General features: G+C 40.8%; 1 protein-coding gene across 4 annotated transcripts in view; it reads right to left on the bottom strand.

The window, feature by feature from the left end:
• Positions 1-12,614, bottom strand: part of nek8 (NIMA-related kinase 8) — a 119,776-nt gene that overhangs the window by 32,353 nt on the left and 74,809 nt on the right. Inside the window, exon 16 of one of the 4 annotated variants that reach the window (XR_006315787.1) lies at positions 11,059-12,515. The exons of the other annotated variants lie outside the window; for them this stretch is intronic. The gene's annotated coding sequence lies outside the window, so the exon portion shown is untranslated. Of the gene's footprint in view, positions 1-11,058; positions 12,516-12,614 lie in introns of those variants that run through there. 4 annotated transcript variants of the gene reach the window in all.

The raw sequence follows: 12,614 nt of genomic DNA, 5'->3' as shown, positions 1-12,614 counted from the left end.
TACCTGGACATAAAGGCCACAATGAAACAGAAAGCAAAAAATGAATCCCCTCGAGCTAGTGAGCACCTTCAAATGACTAGAGACACAGCTAGTACTTGTCAACTCTCTGAAGTGGTCTGTATACTGGACTGGACAGCACAAAGACTAGGGTAAGTGAGTTGGCGCTTCAGGGCAAAATCATCTTTCCATGTTGTACAGACCATGTTTATACCCAATACCACTTAATTTAGCTCTCAGGTACAGAAAGATCTGAGGTGCTCCAATTGGCTTCAATGCATCTGAGTCAAATCTGATGTAGAGAACAGAAACAAATCAAGGAAAAGAAAGAAAAAGAGATTAAAAAGGTACAAATGAAATGGAAAAATATTAAAATTTATGTTTTTGAAATCTCTTCAATTAAGAGCTGAACAAATGAAACTCCATATTTTAAATTCAATTTTGGCACACAGGAGATTAGTCAACAGCAATTAACACTATTGTGTAAATACAGCAACTTTATACTGTATAATGCAAACAATTGTGAGGTCAGTAATTTCAATAATTATGAAATTAATATTGAAATAATTAAACTTGGACTATAACTTGTTGGTTTTTAGGTTTAATTGTCCCGCAGCTAAAGTTGCTACAATAGTTGATTATAAATAATAGTGGCATTAGTCTCATCGTTATCTTGACATCAAAATCAAGGACACTGACGTCTTTTAAATTAATGACGATGATTTGCAACTCACACATTGTCAAAATGGTCAGATTTATAGACTTTGAGAGCAACTGTTAGAATCACATTATTAAAACAAATCTAAATATTTGAAATAACTGTGGTAAATTTACTTTGTAGCTATCATGAAGCTAATAGTGATGGGGCATAACTTGAGCTGCAACTTTTGCTTATTGTAGTGAAGGTGGCATCGCCTCTAATTGCAACAGTCTCATTCAGTATCAGTTTCCATTTTTCAACTTGAAATCACTACACAGTATAGCAATTTAGGGTGCAAACCAAAGGTGCATTTTTAGTCAGCTCAGGCTTTTAGAAAAACTCTGTAAACACCCAAAATTACTTTAATACAGTTTGCAGGTTAAATTAGGATCATACTGTCCTGTGTTATTCAGAAGATCCATGAAGAAATAGATTTATTTTATTATTGCAAAAATATATATTATTCATTAAAAAATCTTTATGGACACAAACACACAGCAATACAACAGTTCTGTGCAGTCTTTAAGATAACACAAATAGAAAACAAACCATTGAAATTGACATTCCCGGTGGTTGCAAACAAAGGCACTTCCTACTCATACAGGATACTACTTACATACAATTTGAGGCAACAAGAAAGTTTGACATCTGAATGGAACCTCATTGTACTTTTGCAGAGAGAGATCTTAGACAGTGGTCTTTCCCCCCTGCGCCTTGGCAGCAGCTGGCTCAAGCTTTCGTGCACCCCTCAGCAAGTAATCTTGGAATGTGTCAGAGTGCAACACTTGGTTGAAGTCAACTCTTTACACTGGAAGACTAAAACATTTCAGGCAGATTAAAGAGCACCATTCACCAAGTTGATGGTCCTCCAGGTGCATTCAATGTTTGTCTCACTGTGTGTCCTGGGGAACTGCACATAGAACACAGTGTCCTGTGTTACGGAGCTACTCGAGATGACCCTTCGCAAAAAAAACTCTCTCCGGATCTTCTTTCCAAAGGCACATTCCAAAAGGAGATGTTTGACAGCTACTTTGTGGGCAGCATGCAGTGACGCACAGTGTCCAGGCTCAAGTGAAAGTTCTGACAGTGTCCTTTTCACTACCAGCCAAGTGATGTCTTGGTTCTTGGTGGAAAGTTCTGGCAATGAGGCATTCTGCCAAATGGCTTTGACAGTCTGCTCAAGAAATCTAGTGACAGGGTCAACCTTTTCCTTTTCTGAAGGGTTTCAATGACATTATGTGTTGACCACTCCTGATGGACTTATGGTCAAAGAGGTTTCTCTTTGCAAATATTTCGACTAAGGGTCAGGTGATAGGGATGGGTCCAGTTACTTGGGAGAATTTTGAGGCCATGAGGCCAGACCAATCCTTCATAACATCAGGGACAAGGGGAACGGGAACCTCATTACATAGTGACACTTGGTGGTTGCTTGATGTAGCCGCACACAGTATGACCATCAGAATGAGTGCGGCATTGGGTGAACTCCCATCCCCCCAGGGCCCTTATCCAGAGCTTTGTACCAGCTGTCCCCGCAGACATATCCACCTTTGATATACAGATGAAGTGGAAGATGTCTTGGGTGACTGCAGTGGTGCAGGTTTGGAGAATGGGGTAGACCCACACCACTTACAACACTGAGAACACTTCAAACCTGATTACCAGGTTTTTACCCACAATGGAGAGGGAATGATACTCCTGTGCGCCCAATCTCTTCTTCACATTAGTGATATGTTCCTTCCAAGTTTTGGTGCACACCCTGCATATTCAAAGCACTTAAAGGATTGGTCGGCCCAGTTCCCAAAGAACATGGCTTCATTCTTGCCTTGATTCATTTTGACTCCCAAAGCCAGTTCAAACTGGTTGCAGATCTTTACAAGTCTGTGCATTGACAATGGATCCGAGCAGAAAAAGGCAATGTCATCCACGTATGAAAGTCTATGATTTGCAGGTCTCAACTGCCAGGAACAGTCTGCTCTCTCAGGCTCACCTCCTTCTTAACGAACTCAGAAAAAACCTCTATGCAACACATGAACAAGGCAACAGAAAATGGGCATTTTAGACAGCATATCCCACATGTAGGTGTGCAATATTTGCCAAAGGCTTTTCTGGTCTAGGCAGATGAGGCAGGGGTTCAACCTCCTGTATTACATGTAAGCAATCATATCCCTGAGGAACATAAGACTCTCAGAGATATTCCTGCCTGGTACAGTATATATTTGCTGAAAAATGTGTTGCTGGAAAAGTGCAGCAGGTCAGGCAGCATCAAAGGAGCAGGAGAATCGACGTTTTGGGCATAAGCCCTTCTTCAGGAACATATTTGGTCAGGGTGAAAGACTGACCCCAGAGCAGACCTGACCTGGTTGGTGAAGATTTCAAACAGAATTTTGTAATCTATATTCAACAGTGAAATTGGTCGCCGATTTCAAATTTCCTCCCTCTCCCCCTTCCACTTGCAGATGAGAGTGATGGTAACTTTCCTCATGGATTTACACATGCTCCTTGCCAGGAGCATATTGTGATATACCTCCAGCAGGTCCTGGCAATCAAGTTGCATTGAAGTGAATACAACTTGGCCAGTAAGCCATTGCTTCTAGGAGTTTTATTCTTTTCAAAGGACTCAAGAGATTGGTTCAGAGATAACAGCTGGTCCAACTTCTCCATTGTGCTGTTGTCTAAGACTTCTTTAGAGGACAGGAACAACCAAGATGTTGCACTCTTTGTGGGCCTCAGGGTTGACCCTGTCACTTGATGTCTTGAGCAGACTGTCATACAGTCTTGCGTAAGAGAATTTGCTGATCCTAGGATGTCAGACTGAAATGATGTTACTGAGCTACAGATAGAAGATCCTTTATCCGAAATGCTCAGGTCCAGCTGTTTTTCGGAATTTGGAATTTTTCGGTTTTCAGAATAGTGACAGTTTGATGGTGAAATTTTAAAAAATTTTACCGGCGGAGCTGACTTCTACGTAAGAACGTGCTTGGCTACAGCCCCCACATCACATCTGAGTGACACTCATCTAGTGGGTGCCGAAGTTGGGGTGCTCACAGAGAAACCCCAGGCCTGTCGGTGCTTGGCCACGGCCCCTCACGTCACATCTGAGTGACACACATTGAGTGGGTGTCGACTTGGTTTTACTGTTTATTCGCCAAACAACCTTGTTAATAAGAAAAAAACTTCACAAAAAAACTTTAGGATTTCGGAACTTTTTGATTTTTGGATGTCCAGATAAAGGATCTTCTAATTGTATCCTCTCCCTTGAGGCTGCTGATCAGAGCTCCCCCGTGCACCCTCTGGAAGAAGAAAAGCCTGTATGTCTCATCCTACACCATGGAGCAGGTCCTGGATGGGAAGATTATCTTGAAGACCTCTGAGGCAAAGAGCGAGGCTTTGCTGGCTCTTCACTTCTGGAGATCTTGACATCAACTTCCATTGTCTGCAGCAGGAGTAGGTTCTGGAGTTTGGACAGTTTTCCCTGTCTCTCCCTCTCTCTCTTGCCTTCTGAACAGCTTCGAGGATGAAGAGCCTCTTGATGTTTCTCTTGACTGTTTCCCACCAATCCACTAGAGACTCAAATAGGGGTTTCACAGTTGTCCAACCTTGTAATCCCTCTTGAGTTTCTCAATGAGTTCTGGGGTGAACAGTTCTATATTCAGCTTCCACATTCACTTGCCAGCCCATTTGTTATCCTGTAGATAACAGGTGGTCAGCAGGAGGCAGTGGTCAGAGAAGAACAATAGCTTGACATCCATGGATCTGATCAAAACCCCGCAGGGCACAAATAGGAAATCAATCCTTGAGCAGATAGACCCATCTGACTGACCAGGTGTATTTATGCTGCGCTGGGGTGCTGAAGAAGTTATGCAGCTTGGCGACTTTAACCGTTTCACCTGGAATCTGGATATGGTGTCCGTCTGGATCATCCAGCTGCATCAATAACGCAGTTGAAGTCTCCAGCCAGAATGACTGACCTTGGCATCACCAGCAACTGTGGGAGCTGATGAAGGACAACCAGTCACTCTCTCCTTACCACAGCGGCATTCACACTGATACATCTCAGAGAAGTGTTTTTGTACATAATGTCTGCCGCAAGGAGGCACCTGTCCACCATCTCCTTAACTCTGGAGATGGTAAAGTTGTGTCCTTGCAACAAAATACCCAGGACAAAGGAATGGCAATCAACACCCCTCGACCAAATTGAAAGACTGTGGCCCCACAAGGTCGACCATTTCCCGTAGTTGCTAATATGTTTTGTCCCATACTCCTGAAGTAACAGAAGGTCTGCTTTGATGTTGGCCATGTAAACCAACATGGAAATCCATCATGTGGTGGCTTTTACACTCCACGCACTTACACTGGTGATTCTTAAACTCATTTTAAAGACCTTTTTTAGATCACCAAATTGTCCAAGGTCAGTTTTCCCATGGCCTTGTCACTGGGCAATTTCCTGCATCCCTGTAGTGTGGGCAAACTTGCAGGGCTGAGAGAGCTGTCTTGTTTCTCCTGGCCACACTAATCCAATCCCATTGGCATCTGAGTGAAGATAAAGCCAGGAAGGTCGGGTTTCAAATCAAACAGAACTGTGCTCTGCTTCAGAGTATTGCTGCTCCTGATTGTCTGGAGCCACGGTGTGCTGGGTAGCCTTGATTCTTAACAACAGGAGGTGGGTTTCACAGGATCCTTCACGATGACCAGTGTTTCTGGGGGCTAGAGGGGTACTTATCTCCCTTCCTCCCTTGGTATTTTGCCTCCCCTGCACATTTTCATTGTCAGAGAAGCTGCTGATGTGTCCTTTGTGCAGCTACCTATTTCCTTTTTGCTGTAGGCCAGTGGGGGCCCTTCATTGTTGTCTCTTCACATTGCTCATCACCTCTGTTCACTCTCCCGTCTCCTTCGTTGCCTCATCCTCCATTGACTCTGACTTTTCTGGTGGCAGTTGAGTCAGTTGGTGCCCTGTTGCACTGACCTCCTTTCTTTCCTCACAGGCCTTTTCCTCCTTCTAGGTGACCAAATATACAGGTCACAGTAATTGCTGTGCATGGAATTCTTATCTTATGGTTCAGGTTAATATAATTCCTACCTCATTTTAGGTTCCAAGTAAGTGCCATGTGCCAAGTTTTAAAATTCCAAAGGAGTAAATTAAGTGAGGTGGAATTGCAATTCTTCTGGATTCATTTTGAATTAGATTAGATTAGATTACTTACAGTGTGGAAACAGGCCCTTCGGCCCAACAAGTCCACACCGACCCGCCGAAGCGTAACCCACCCATACCCCTACATTTACCCCTTACCTAACACTACGGGCAATTTAGCATGGCCAATTCACCTGACCTGCACATCTTTGGACTGTGGGAGGAAACCGGAGCACCCGGAGGAAACCCACGCAGACACGGGGAGAACGTGCAAACTCCACACAGTCAGTCGCCTGAGGCGGGAATTGAACCCGGGTGCATCTTAGTGCATTAATACAGATGCAAAACTACAACTTCACATCCAAAATATGAGAGATATTACACACCATTATCTATTACTGCTTTTAAATGCCGTATGTGGATTAGAGTGCAAGATCTACTCAGGCATCAAAAATGAAAAATATGGCTAACTGATGCTTTCATTACTCATTTTCAAGCAATTTGATTACTGGGTTATAGACCAGCCTTCTTTTATGCTTCTGAAGTCATATCAGACTCAAAACATTATCTCCACAGATACTGCTAAACCTACCGAGTTTTTCCAGTATTTTGTATTTTTATTTCAGATTTCTAGAATCCACAGTATTTTGCTTTATTCTTTTATGCAAGTTATTTCATTCTTCCCTTCTCTATACCATCATTTCTGCAGTGCTTAGTCATGACTACTTAGTTCATTCCACAGCAGTTTCCTGGATAAGGAGTGAGAATGGGAGAGGCACTGACCACGCACATTTACTGGTGGCCTTGGTGATGAGCTGGGTGTGGAGCTGGACGTCGAGGTCAAGCGAATCACACTAGTTACAGTGCAGGGTTTAGGGCAGGGCTTCAAAATGCAAATCCTTCGTACGTTCAGCCGTTAACAAAAAGTTTGACATATTGGTGCTGAGCCATCAGACAGAACGGTGAATGTAAAGGAATTAGTGAAGTATTTGAAAAGCAAAACTGGGTACTGACCCCATTCTTATTGATACTGCCAGCTAGAGCCAATAGGCAGATCACTATACACTCAATTATTTTTTCATGTATGATCTGGGCTTGAATAAATCAGACCACTGTCCTTTTCTTAATATATGCTATTACCTAGTCATTCACAGCAGCACACTGGATAACTGGAACTAAAAAAAACAATGTATTTACAAATTAAACCGTGTATAATAAATTTAATAATTAAATCATAGAATCACAGAATCAAAACAGGCCATTTGGCCCATCGTGTCTGCACTGACCCTCTGAAGAACATCCCATCCAGAGCCACTCTATTCATGTAATGCTGCATTTACCATGGCTAATCGACCTAACCTGCACATCCCTACACACTACAAGAAAGTTTAGCATGGCCAATCCACCTAACTTGCACATCTTTGGACTGTGGGAAGAAACCACACCACCCTGTAGAAACCCACACAGGGAGAATGTACAAACTCCACACAGTCACTCAAGGCTGGAACTGAACCTGGGTACTTGGTGATGTGAGGCTAACCACTGCGTCAGTATGTCACCCATTTAATCACATAAATGCTTTATTTTTAAGTGTAAAGGAGTCCTGGCCAATTTCTGATGTTTACTGGGAAAATATCTGGATTTACTATAAGTTGTGAAAGAGTGATGTATCTGAAGTCAGTACCACAAAGCAATATAAAAATAAATTAAACACACATGGTTTGGGGAGTTTAGATGAAAGGTTGTCTTTAACTTCACTACAACATTTAAAGGTCACAATCTGAAAATATTAACTTTGTTTCTCTTTCTACAGATGCTGCTGGACAGGTTGCATATTTCTAACACTTTCTATTCTCATTGAAAATAGCGGTTTGATTATGTACTCACAGGAAAGAACAACATGATTTCACCTTCCAAAGTCCTCCAGCCGTACAACACATCCAAATCTATATGCTTTCAGATTCTGGCTTCTTGCACAACCCTACCACTCAAACATAGGCAGCCGTGCTTTCAGCTGCCTCGATCAAAAGCTCCAAAATTATTTGTAGGTTTTTTTTTGCAGTTCTGTGAAGCACCTTATGACATTTTACCATGTGAAAGACTCCTTATAAATAAGTGTTCTTGCTGTATTATAGGTGTTGTATTGTCGTCACTGGCACCATTGTGCCTTTAAGATTTTATTCAAATAGGAAGTCTGCAAGAGACACTTATGAAGTAGTAATCATTTGAGGTTCACTGTGCAGTTTTTCCAATGATCTTAGTCTGACAAATCAAACTATAGACAAGCCAAACTTTTTAAAATTGCTAAGTCAGCATAACTTATCTAGAATCTAACTTAAATAAAAGAAGAAATCCCACAGAAGATTTTTTGGCAAATCCTATACTTCAGCTTATATGTAAGATTCAGATTTTCTGTTACTATTCACTCTGGCCAAGTTTATGTAAAAGAAAATGAAAAAGAAGTGTTGGTAGTGTCTAAAAGGTCTGATTGCTTTTCTAAGTTGTAGGAATATACTAAATATGGCGATGAGGCAGACCCGCTAATTTTTGGCAAGGTGATCCCTAAAAATATGCCAAAAAATGAAAGAGTTATTCAAAATATTTGTTTTGAGAATTGAAAATTATAGGTATTTAGAGTGTGTGCTGTCAAAAATAAGTATTGAACTTATTTACAAATAGGAACCCATTCTTGAATAATGATATGTATTCATGTCTTCCAAATCCATCAGCTTGGACAGAATTTTCAGTTTTCACTTTGTTGATCGGTATGTCAGTTTTGGATTAGCCCTATCACACTATTTTATTGCTCCCTTATTCTTCCACTTCCAAATTTCTTGTTTTCTTTCCTGAAGGAACAAAGGGCTGGAGCACTTTCCCACAGATTAGAGGCCTTCAGTTCCTTGAGCTTTCTTTACATGTAAACTTACATAGAAAATGAGAACATGGAAATCAAAATCTAGGGTCATATTACAGCCTTGTCAGTCTTGTTCACATGTGCATACCTTCTATACAGGGTTCACTGTATAGCAAATACGAGCCAAATAATGCACTCACTTTTTTCTGTTCTTCAACATTCAGAGCATAGATCAGTTACAAGTTACTGCCAACTTTGTAGAGATCATCTAATTAAGCACAGGTCCAGAATCATACCTGAGATCCAGCCCATGAGTCAGCTCCACCTGAAAAGTGCATTTGTTATTACAGGAATTACACGGATGCACCAAGTACATTGATAATTGTTATGTGACTGCAATACACATTAATTAGTTTATTTTGCTATTAATCTATAAAACATAAATTGCAAAGCACTTAGTTATTGCCAATTCCCATCATTATTGATGAATCATTTACCATTTTATGTCACAATATCAACTGTGTAAGAAAATTCTGAATAAAATACAACAGCTTAAGAAATGACTGATGGCAAATTTAAGCTGGATTATTCAAACTCAAACATATGCTAACATTTATATACAATTTCAGAGCAACTCTTGAAGGTTTTGTGTCATTTGACTGGAGCTAGATGTTCGTTTGAGTCCTACTATACCGATTTAATAATGTAATCTAGATTGTGCTCCAATGCAAGAATTGAGGGAGTGCTGCACTTTTGAAGGTGAAATTGTTTGAAACAAATAAATTAAGAACCTGTCTGTCCTCTCAGGTTGATACAAAGATCTCATGACATGATTATGAAGAAGACTAGGAAGTTTCTCATGGTGTCCTGATCAATATATATCCATCAATCAGCATCTCTGAAATAAATTATCTAGTCATTATCATTCACATCTTCATCAAACCACCTTCAGCTGTTTCTTCAATGACCTTTTCTCCATGAGTTCAGAAATGGAGCCAATACCCCTCTCAAGATCTTAGGGTTTGCCATTGACCAGAAAATGAAATGAAACATTTAAATACTGTGGCTTCAAAAGGGATATTGCCTGTGTTGGATCAATTCAGCTAGAAGACAGACTAGATAGGCTGGGGTTGTTTTCATTAGAGTAGAGAAGGCTGAAGAGAAACCTGATAGAGGTATACAAAGTAATAAGGGGAATTGACAGGGTAAATAGGGACAAATCTCTCCTTGATAAGACTAGTCAATATCCAGTGGTCACAGTTTTAAGCAGTAAGGGGTTTAGAGGAGATTACTGATCAGAGCATTGAATATAGGGGTTGGGAGGTAAAGTTGTGGCTATACAGGACACTGGTCAGGTCACTTTTGGAATATTGTGTGTGTAATTCTGTTCTCCCTCCTATCAGAAGGATGTTGTGAAACTTGAAAGGGTTCAGAAAAGATTTATAAGGATGTTGCCAGAGTTGGAGGATTCGAGCTATAGCTGGAGCTATATTCCCTGAAGACTCGGAGGCTGAGGGGTGACCTTATAGAGATTTATAAAATCATAGAGGGTCATGGATAGGGTAAATAGACAAGGTCTGTTCCCTGGGATGGTGGAGTCTAGAACTAGAGGGCATAGTGTTATGAATCAGGTCAGATCCCTCAGAACATTTCAAGAATGTGGTCCAGACCCTAACTTTGCTAGTCATTTTAAGCAGGTGTAAAGTGGCTATTCCAGGAGAGATGGTCAAACCACTTAGTTTTAAACAAAACAGAATTTATTTACAAGATTACTGAATGAAACACAAAGAACAGAAAACAGAGTGAAGAATAACCTAGCCTATCCAAAAAGCCAACAGACTATCCCAACTTAATGAAGCTGTTCCAGATACTTGCAACAATTCCCCTAAATACCCCTTGACACAAAAGGTAAAATCAAACAAAGTTTTTACAGGACAGAAGTCACAGATAGATCAGCATGGACCTGCTTCTGAGTCCAACAACCTTTCTTCACACTACGGCTTAAAAAAAAACATAAAAAAGCTGAGCTGTGAGAACTGGATACTTCCCTTGTATGTGTTTTTTTTAAACTTGAAAGCCTTCTGTCTGAGGCAATATCTGTTAGTTATTATTAAATTGGCCCTAAAACCCTTCAACCACCAGACTTTTCGGAGCCTGTGTCATTTATGACCTCGCTGAAAGAAAAGCCCAGAGCTACATATCCCTGTTAAAAGAGCAGCTTCGTCACAACAAGTTTAGGGTGAGAAGGGAAAAAATTTAAAAGAGACCTAAGGGGCAACTTTTTCACGCAGAGGTTGGTGAGTGTATGGAATGAGCTGCCTTAGGAAATTATGGTGGCTGGTACAATTACAACATTTAAAAGGCATCTGGATGGGTATATGAATAAGACGGATTTATGGGCCAAGTGCTGGCAAATGAGTCTAGATTAGGTTAGGGTATCTGGTTGGCATAAACAAGTAAGACCCAAGGGTCTATATCCATGCTGTACATCTCTATGACTCTTTGAGGAACTTTTTCTCATCCAGAAGGTGGTGGGTATCTGGACCTCACTGCCTAAAAGGGTGGTGGAAGCAGTAGCCATCAAGACATTTAAACGGTACTCAGATGAGCACCCAAAATGCCATAACATACAAGGTTATCGGCCAACTGCTGGAAAATGGGATTAGGATAGACAGATGACAGATGACTGACGGCTGACATGGAAACAATGGAGTGGAGGGCCAGTTTCCACACTGTAAAACACTGACTTCAAGAGCTGATCAGAGGCTAGGGATTCTGCAGTAGGTCACTTGTCTCCTATCTTCCCATTGCCTGTACACTATAAAGTTCAAGTGGCAGAAGTATTATTATTTACAAGAAGCACTGCGTTAACTTATCAAGGGTTCTATAACAGCATCTTCCTAACCTGGAATTTCTACCACTAAGAACGACAAGGACAGAAAATGGTTCTAAAACATCATCACCTGCAAGTTTCCCTCCAAATCACACACCATCCTGACTTGTAAGTATATCGCCATTCCTTCATTGTTACTGGGTCAAAAAGCTGAAATGCCTTTCTAACAGCAGTCTCTCAACCCCAAGAACTTCAGCAGTTCAGGAAGGCTATGCACCAACACCTCCTCCAAGACAGTTAGGAAGGGGATTAGATGCTGGCTCAGCCACTTCCGCTCACATCCCATCAATCAATTAAAAACATTCAACCTCAGTTACACTGACTGACCAGGAAGTCAACCGTTATGGGTGGACAGGCAAGAAAGTGCAGTTAAGGCCACAACCAGGTCAATCAAGATCTCTTGAATGGCAGATAGGAATAAACCCAAATTACCTACTTTTACTGATATTTTTATGGTTTGTAAATGTATGTTTTCTTCATACCTTCTATGTGGTCATTCCAGCACTAATGATTCTGAAGAAATCATACAATGGAAAATTCACAACAGTCATCTCCTTGCTAAATTATCCTACAGCATCTCTTTACTGCCTATAACATGCTTAATTATCCTGCATTTCTATGCAATAGACTGCAGTTTTGCAAATTATTTTCAGTTTATAACCTATCTGGGCTTTAATATTCTGCGCTGGTAGGTGACAAGATTTTAGTCTATGAAACATCAGCACCACTTTCTCCAGGGATTACTCAAGTCTTGACTGTTGCCAACCCGTGACTAAACTGGCTGGATTTAGTTTTGTCAGAACACCCTTCATAAGGAGAATAGTTGTGTGCCCCATCTTGGGCAGATAGAAGGCGTGTCTCTATGGATTTTCTAGTAGTTTTATGATGAAATTTTTCGAATAAAGAGAATGGTTTCCAAATGCATCAACATCCAGATCCATTTCTGCAAAAAAAAAGGAAAACGTGGAGCATTTGAAAATTACGAAGAATAAAATGTTGGAAATTCAAAGGAATGCACTTCATTAGCATTATATATTGCACA

Source organism: Chiloscyllium plagiosum, chromosome 28 (assembly GCF_004010195.1).
Source record: "Chiloscyllium plagiosum isolate BGI_BamShark_2017 chromosome 28, ASM401019v2, whole genome shotgun sequence".
Lineage (NCBI taxonomy): Eukaryota > Metazoa > Chordata > Chondrichthyes > Orectolobiformes > Hemiscylliidae > Chiloscyllium > Chiloscyllium plagiosum.
Note: the sequence above shows the minus strand (reverse complement) of the source record. Positions and strands in the feature narration are given on the sequence as shown.